Source organism: Brassica oleracea, chromosome C5, assembly GCF_000695525.1.
Source record: "Brassica oleracea var. oleracea cultivar TO1000 chromosome C5, BOL, whole genome shotgun sequence".
In the NCBI taxonomy this organism is placed as follows: Eukaryota; Viridiplantae; Streptophyta; class Magnoliopsida; order Brassicales; family Brassicaceae; genus Brassica; species Brassica oleracea.
The window spans coordinates 1,857,198-1,866,777 of NC_027752.1; positions in this window are offsets into that span (position 1 = coordinate 1,857,198).

Below are 9,580 nucleotides of genomic sequence, written 5' to 3' on the forward strand. Positions count from 1 at the left end.
TTTTTTGATTTATAAACACTATTTTATTATTTTTTGTATTTATAAAAACTTTTTTGTATTTATAAAAAGATGATTTCATATTTATAAAAATATTTATATTTATTAAAACTAATTTTGTATTTATAGAACATTTTTTTATTTATAAAAACTATTTTATTATTTTTGTATTTTAAATATGTTTTCTATTTCAATTTTAATTTTATATTTTCGAATTTCAATTTAAAAAAATAAATTTATAATTTTTTTTTTTAATTTTGGAAATATTCCGAGGAAGTGTATACTTTGTATAACTTTCTTTTATTAAAAAAACTCTCTGATCCGAGTCCCAAGGTAATTCTCATCTACCTTGTTTATCACTCTTTTTCAAATCTCAACCTCCCTGTTTTTCCCAAAATAGCAATTTTTTAGGGTTTACAAACTTTTGAAACCAGAAGCCAGGAACTCCACCGCTACCGCCGGGCAGAAGACTCCGTCATCTAGCCGTTGGTTACGTCGGGATTGACAGCCACTCTCCTGAGTAACCAACTCCCAACGCCTTTCACTTCTCGTCTCTGCCTCCTACCACTTAATTTTAAGGCTTCAAAACTCAACGTCACTATACATCTCTAAGACTCAAACATGGCGAGAAGATTCACCTCCAGCAATAAAGGCAAAGGACTAGCCACCGACTCACAAGGGCCAGAACGCAAGAGGATAAGAGCGCCAGATTTCGACAACTCAACGCTCATCCAAGACAACCTGCTCACAAGCGACTGACTAACGCAAGATATCAGCAAATGCTTCATATCTTGGTAAAGTCTCCGGCTCATATCTAGGTCATGATACCTTCCAGTTCAGATTTGAAAGTACACGTTATATTTCTTATGAAAGTACACGTTATAGAGTTCAACATGTTACTTTGTTTCAGATACACGTTATATTTCTTATGAAAGTACTCCCTCTGTTTGTAGTTTTAGTTAAAAGCACCAATAAAAACAGAGGAGTATCGTTTTACATCAAACTAACATCATATAGATGATGGTATAAACTTTTTTTTTTTTGATCAAATAGATGATGGTATAAACTAAAAACTGGAAAAAAAAATCTACAACTACAAATAGTGCTTGATTCTTTTACCCTGATATACACACACATGTGTGTGTACATATACGTGATATAGTTTTTTTTTTTTGAGCAACAAACTGATTTTATTAATGGGAAATAAATAGAGTTTTGGACCAGAATAAAGGATGACTAGGTGTTTTCCTACACCATGTGCAGTGATAAATTTTTTAAAAATTAAATTATATTTAAAATGAAATTTATTAATATTATATATTTTATTATTTTTTACTAATATTTAATATAAAGTTGATTATTTAAGCATAAAATAAGAAAAAAATAATTTTGTTTATTTTAAATTACATTTAATAATATATATATGTAATATATTTAAAATTTGAATCTTAAATAAATTTTTTATCTATTTATTTTGGTTAAATGTATTAAATCAACTTGTATAAAATTACTAAAAAAATCATATAGATTAAAATTTATAACTAAAAAATATTTATAAAATTTGTAGATATCTAAAAGAAACTAATAAAATTACGATTAACAATTTATTAATTTTTTAAAAAAGATGTAGAAAATTTTGAAAATATTAGTAATAAAAATAGGTATAATTATAAAAATACAATTAAATAATGTATTTCGAAATTATAGTGCATATTTCAATATATTTATTTTAGTGGTGATTTATGAATTATTACCATATTTTAAGAAGTTTAACAAAAATATAAATCAACATTAAATGTAATGTATTAGTTATTGTCATATTCTATAAAGTTTACCAAAAATATATGTCAGTAATAAATGTGATTGTCCATGTCATATTAACTATAAATCATGTCATCAATCTTGTTAGTCATATCATCATTTTTTTGTAAAAATAATTGTATAAAAGACATGTGGCAAAATCAATTCGCAAATATAGTTTAGAGGATAGGGTTGCCTTAGCAAGCTTATCTGCTGGTGTATTACAATCTCTAGAGATGAAGTTTAAAAGAGGAAAGTTGCCAAAAAAAAAAAAAAGTTTAAGAGAGGAAACATGAAAGGGTCAGTAAATAGGTTGATTGGGCAAGGTGTCTCTCGTGGAATCGGTTTTAATTCAAGACTTATTCTTGGGTTCACCCCCTAGGGTGAACCTCTAGGTTCACCAACCAATAGGATTGAGTTATTTCATATTCGATATCTTTTAAAAAAGAAAACAAAATATTGTCAAATTATATTATCTTTTTAAAATTAAAAGGTAAAAAGAAATAAAAAAAAATAGTAATTACAAAAAAAATATTTTTAACGTCGTTGCAAAACATTAAACCCTAAATCATAATCCCTAAACCCTAAATCCTAAACCCTAAACCCTTGAGTATTTTAGTGTTTAGTGATTTTGATTTAGAGTTTAAGATTTATCATAGAGTTTAAAATTTATCATAGAGTTTAGGGTTTACCCAAGGGTTTAGGGTTTAGGATTTAGGGTTTAGAGTTTTAGGGTTTAGTGTTTTTATTTAGAGTTTAGGATTTATCCAAGGGTTTAGGGTTTACCCAAGGGTTTAGAGTTTACCAAAGAGTTTATGGTTTACCCAAGGGTTTAGGGTTTAGGATTTAGGGTTTAGGGATTAGGATTTAGGGTTTAGTATTTTGCTGACGACGTTAAAAATATTTTTTTAATTTTTTTTTCTGTAGCTGCTATTTTTTTAATTTTAAGAACATAATATAACTTGATAATATTTTGTTTACTTTTCTAAAAAATATCGAATTTGTAATAATGAAAATCTATTGGCTGGTGAACCTAGAGAATAAGCCCTTTTGTCCCCTGAGTAGTAAATACGCTTACTTAACATTGCACTTGGCTTTCAATTCTAGGTTATTAAGCTATTAAGTATTCTTAGAAATTAAATGCAATCACTTTATCACTTCTAAAGAAACAACAATGTGAGGTTGAGAGAGATCTGAAGAAACAACTAAACAAAACATAAAGCAAACAACGATCAATTAACGCTAATTAATACTCATTATCTTCCTAAATGTATTATGTTTTAAAGAATTTTGATGTTCCAAACTATAAATTGTTTTCATTTTTCTAAGTAATTTTTTACCGTATTAAAAATTGTGTATCATATTTAGTAATTTATTTAGTAATTGGTTAAATACCATTAATTTATATTTTTAATTATATTTTTAATGTGTATTTTTAATTAAACATCTTATATCTAGAAACAGATAGAATACCATTTAAATAATGTGCAGAACTCCTATAAGCTACTAAGTTGCAAATTGTGGCATCTCAAAGAAATTTAGTAAAATATCTACATAATAACTTTCTTTTACTGATATAATACTGTATCTTTAAGTGAAATTATATTTAATAATTCTCACAACATTTTTGAATCTAAATTTGAGACAATTATTTTTTTTTATTGTGAATTCTGGTCGATGTAAGACGTTAAAATTTATCTGATTCTCGTTGTAACTTTGCTTTGATGATGTACATGATTCTATCCGTCTATTATTTTCCACCAAATCTAAGTTTGAATTCAAGTGGGTTTCTTATGTAATGGATACTAGAGATGATTAGATATTTAGCCAATGAACAATGATGTGAAATACTTGTGATCGCACGGCATTAACAACATGTATACAGAGTAAATAATTAATATACGTATAATTCACAACGGGCCAAGTTATAAATTTAAAGTTTGGTGATACTATTAGATAAGAATACAAATATTCATCAATAGGAAGTGGAAACGACATCTTAAAAGGCTCTGTCTTTGACAGCCAACAGCAACAAATCAAATATTCGTATCAATAAAGTTGTACCTTCAAGTAGAATGCGGTGGCCTTGTGTTTTTCATTTTCATTATTTCTTTCGTTCTTTCATACCGGCCATGAAAATTCGCATTCAATATAGTTGATTGATTTGGTCGTCTCTATCCAATACCATGATCAGATTCTCTTACAAAATATAAAAACTTCTGTGTTAAAATTATTAACATTAAATATTTAGAATTTGTTAATTTTTAATTACTCAAAGTCTAAACTTTGGTTGCAATGAAATTTAAAAGCGTTGTTTTAAATACAAATAGTGATAAATAAGTAGATCCTATAATTAGCAGTTTAGCACAAACACACATATATATATATATTGTAATGATAACCACTATAATATAAATCATCAATTTCAACAAAATCTTGTCACACTCAATTTGTCAAATTGACCAAAAATAGTATTGAAGAAATAAAATGATCAAAATAGTTTTTTTTTTTATTTTGAAATTTTAAATTCTATCCTAAAAACTACACCCCTTAACTTTAAAACTTAAATCTAGATTAGTTAACACTAGAATAAAAACACATTTTTACCATTTAATAAAACTTATTTTGATCATTTTCTTTATTGAGTGTTATTTTGTAACAAAAACATAAAAATGACTATCATGAGAAATTTCTCAATGTCAAATGTCAAATTGTTCACATCCGCAACATCTATTGAAAATATTATTTCTTTCAATTAATAAACAATTATATCTTTTTTTATTAATATATATATATATATATATATATTCTTTATTAAAAGAAAAGTACTATTTTTATCTACCATAAAAAAGTCATACTAGCTTTATTAGGTCTATTTTATTAATTACATTTATTTAATTATTTATATTATCTATTCAATACATAAGACATTAATAATAAATCAAATTTAACTGTAAATTTAAATTTTATTTTTAGTTATTACAAAATGTAGAGAAAAAATCTAACAAAATCTTTCTAAAAATTTAAAATATTTTATTTAAATTAATATCATTGATTAATTTCGTAATTAATAATATAAATTATTATACATTATTTAAATAAATTTTTATCATAAAATAAAATAAAATAAAAGTGTATGCTATTTTTCAAAATTTATAATTATATTATATATCTTCTCTATTAAAAGATATACCATAAAAATTCATACTAGGTCTATTTCATCAATTACATCCATTTGACTATTTAAGTTAATCTATTTAATATATAACATTTCTAAAAAATATTATAAATTATTTAGATATTAATAAATAAATTTTAACTGTAAATTTAAATTTTATTTTTAATTTAAAAAAATATGTTGAAAATACCTAACAAAATCTTAATGAAATTTTAAAATATTTTTAAATTAATGCAACGATTGATTTCATAATTAATAATATAGTATTATTATAATGTATTTACTTATAAAATCCTACAATATACTAAAATAAATAACATAGAAATATAAATTATGTTAAGAAAATATCAGTTTTATAGTATAATTAAATAAAATTTTAAAATGTATTGTATTCAGTCTGTAAAAATTAGAAAAAATGAAGGAGATTCTCAATTTTTTTATTTCATACTATGAATTTATTTTACCAAACTCAAAAATATATTAATATTTAATAACAAATAATAATAAAGTAAAATATATAAAACCAATCATTATACATTAATAATATCGAATAAGAAACATAACAGTTAACATTATAGATTTACACAATATATAACACTAAAATGTAAATATATTTTAAAGTTTTGCGATGGTATCCGTTATATATTTATAAAATGAAAATCTACCCACACGGATATGCGGGTGAAAAATCTAGTATATATATATATTATATATACATATATTTGTTTGAAAAAACAGTCTCCCGTGCTCAAAACATGTATGTTATAATCTTAAAAACAAACAAAAATATAAATATAAATAATAGTCTTGCTTTTGATCAAAACTAACTTCGTTTTGAAAAATAACAAGAAAACAAAGGTCTATACACAAATGAAAAGCGGGATGAAAGGAAGAAAAAATGCCCGTGAACAAATAGTTGAATGTGTTATTAATCTTAGTTTATGTCTTTTATGTTTGTATTTACCTATATTTTGGAAGAATGAAATATTAAATATAATGGGAGGGGAAGAATACATTTATTAATTTTAGTAAAAAAATAATTTGTTTATTAATATGCAATGACGACTTTGAGTTTAGTTCAAACTTTTGATTATTAATCGCATGAAAAGTCATTATTATTATTATTATTATTATTTTTTGAACACATCATGAAAAGTCATTGTGATTATGTTTGTTGTTCATTTACAACACACTCGTTGTATTTTAATATACATTAAGTTTGGTTATAGCTTTAAGTGACCATGGTAAGTTATCAGCCTTTAATTCAAATGAACGTGTATGCATAGTTGACAAAACAAAACCTTTTGATAGTGAGCTCTAAATTCGTTTAGATCTGGATTTCGTTAATAAACAAACAATATATTTACTACTATTGTTTTTGGGTTTTACTTCACTCGACTGAAGATTACCTAACAAGAAAAATATTCACTTGATGATTAATTTAATGTGAACTGATACCTTTAGTTTTAAAAATAATAACTAGATATCGATTCGCGCAACCGCGCGAATTTTTGTTTTTATTTATTTTTTATATAAATATTTTATTTTCAATTCTAATTTTTGGTATATATTATAATATATATATGTCTATCAATTTTTAAAACATAATACGTTTATTGTATATTTTTTCATTGAATAGATTGTTTCAAACTTTCACATGTATTTGTGTCTTTTTATATATATATATATTTTTGAATTATTATTTTATTATTAAAATCATAACTATATATATAAAGATTGTTAAAATATTGTGTTATTGTCATATTCAAAGATATTGTAACATTTCACAAATTTAGAAAGTTTTTTAAAAATTAATCTTTTCGCTTCAATAGATTTATTTTATCGAGTAAATAATTAAACATTTAGTTTTTGTTTAATTTTTAAAATAAACTATATAGTTTAAAATTTCTTTCCATTGGTTTAAGTTAATAAATATTAATCATTGTTAGATAATATGATTTTTGTTATTTAAAAAAAAATCTTTATAATTTTAAAAGTTAACATTGACAAATATTTAAATATTTAGCATATAGATGTATAGTATTACAACATTAAATTATATCTATTTAATTTATATTATCTATAAATCCAATGGATCATTTATTGTTTAAAACTAATTATCGATAGCCCAATAAAAATTTATTGTAGGTCCAAAATTTAAATGATAAGATTATATTTTAAATGTAACATAATTTTTTTTGAATAAATTCATTAAGTACATTTTTTAAGAAATCACACATGAATTAAGATCTCGACTTCTGTTTTAATATATAAGATTCTTTGAATAGTTAATACACTTGATTATTTATTTCACTCGATCCAAGATTAATTAACAAAAATAAACTCGATGATTAATCTAATGTTACTAAATAATTTTTGTGCGGAAAATTTAACTATTTGGTCAGTTAAATGTCTTGATGAATCAGACACCTGATATAGATATGTATAAAATCATAAGTAAATCCATCTTTAAAGATTACAGTTTTCATTTCCGATCTGTATACAAAAGTACAAACAATCCATTTTGAACTACCAACTTAACCCAGTATTTATTTATTCAAATATGGATTAACTATGATCTTCTTGACTAATATATCAATATCATGACGATTAATAAACACTAGGTTGATTGTATCAGCCTAACGCTAACTAAACGTTAAACAGTTTACTCATCTAGGAATGTATATACTTGTTAGAGTAAATATTTACTCTCATTTTTTTTTGCCAGTCAGATGAAAAAAGTTTTCCAACAGTTTATTCTAAAAATGAAAAACTATAATAAATTCTCCATTCACTTTAAACAAATGGAAAAATTTACTCTAATTTTTTAAAAATTTATTTCCTTTTTTTACCTCATTTTCCACCATTTTATTCTATTAACCATTTGTAGTACTCTACATGTATGTTAAGAGACAAATATAACAATCTTCTATTTATAGAAATAAATATAGCAATTTTCTATTGTAGAAGAACACATAGGAACAAAAATTTTATTTTTATTTTTTTATTTTATTTTAGAGATTTATATTGTTGAGATAGGTTGGAAATTGTCTAATGAAGTAGACGAATCGATGTTTATATGCTAATTATCATAATGAAGTCCGACAAATATTCCTGATATTAGATTTTCTGAGAAGGATATTGACAATATAGTATTTACAGATAAGAAACAGTGGTGACATTATTATTACAGTAATAATTGACTTAGCGACTTTTGGAAATACTATAATGTTATATGCACAATATGTCAACAACAACTCACGTGAGGCCCCCCAAGTCTCCTCTACTTCTCCTTATTCTTTTTTTTTTTTGAACTTACTTCTCCTTATTCTTGCTACACATTTCTCTCATATGTACCAAACCTCCTACAAACTCGATTTCATTTTTTTCCTTCTGTTCGTTCAAATTTTGAAATCGGGCAGTGACAAGATACTATGATAATTTCACTGAGTTAGTGGCGTTTGATAATCATTCGATTTTTTTTTGTTCATCGTTTCACATTTTCATATCTCTTTGATTGATCAAAACAATATAATATATGTACCTTTGTAACCTATTGTAGATACACAAATGAGGATACTATCCCTTCTTCCACTCCGTTCGTAAAAGGGGTCAACACAAATCCTGCACGTTTTCATCATTCAACTGAACATTTCTGCACAATTTGATTATGAAACTATATGTCGAAATTACTATGGTTATGTTTATTTGATACCAATTGTATAATTAATACTCGATGATTGTTCTGCGTCATGCCCATGCACGATATATATACTATTTTTGAATATGCATGATTGTTTTTTTTTTTTGGAATAGAATGTAAAATTAATTCAAGCCCAAAAACCGTTTTATGTACAAGCAGTAGCTTATGTTTTGCAAATAGTTATAAGTACATTTTAAAAATAGCTAAAAGATACTTATAAGACTTAAAATATTTAAAATATCTATTGATTTCCTATCCAAATATTTAAGCTAAACCAACTTTTATGTTAATTTTAAGTATTTAAGCATATATTATTCAAATTTATATGTTATATATTATTTTTATTTTTAGATTTTAAAAAATTAAAGTACGTATAAACTTATCGTAACCCAAACCAAACCCGTAAAAATCCAAACCGAACCAGACCTTCGAAGATCCGAATTAAATCAAATGGTACTCAGATGTCCATCTCTAATCAAATATAAATTTTTTTATTGATAACAAAATGTATATTATTTATAATATTTAAGTAAAATATATTTTACAAAAAATTCGCCATGTGCAGGATGCAGGTTATCATCTGTTACTAGCAGTAAAATTAAGATAGCATGTTCTAGCAATAAATCTATTTGAGAAAGAAACATATAATGGTGACATATAATTTTATGGGCTTCGATGGTGTATTTCGTTGGCCCATGAACACCTCGTCTCTTTCCGAGGCAACAGTCGAGAAACAGTAAAGAATCTCGATGTACCAGAGGGGGTTAATTGATCAATCACAAACTATAGGGTGCATTCCGAATTAAAATCTTGATTAACTATAAATAAAATCCGAGAAAGAAAATAAAAGTTTCGTTTTCGTTTCCTATCTTTCGTACCGCTCCATTGCGCCCCCCCTCCCC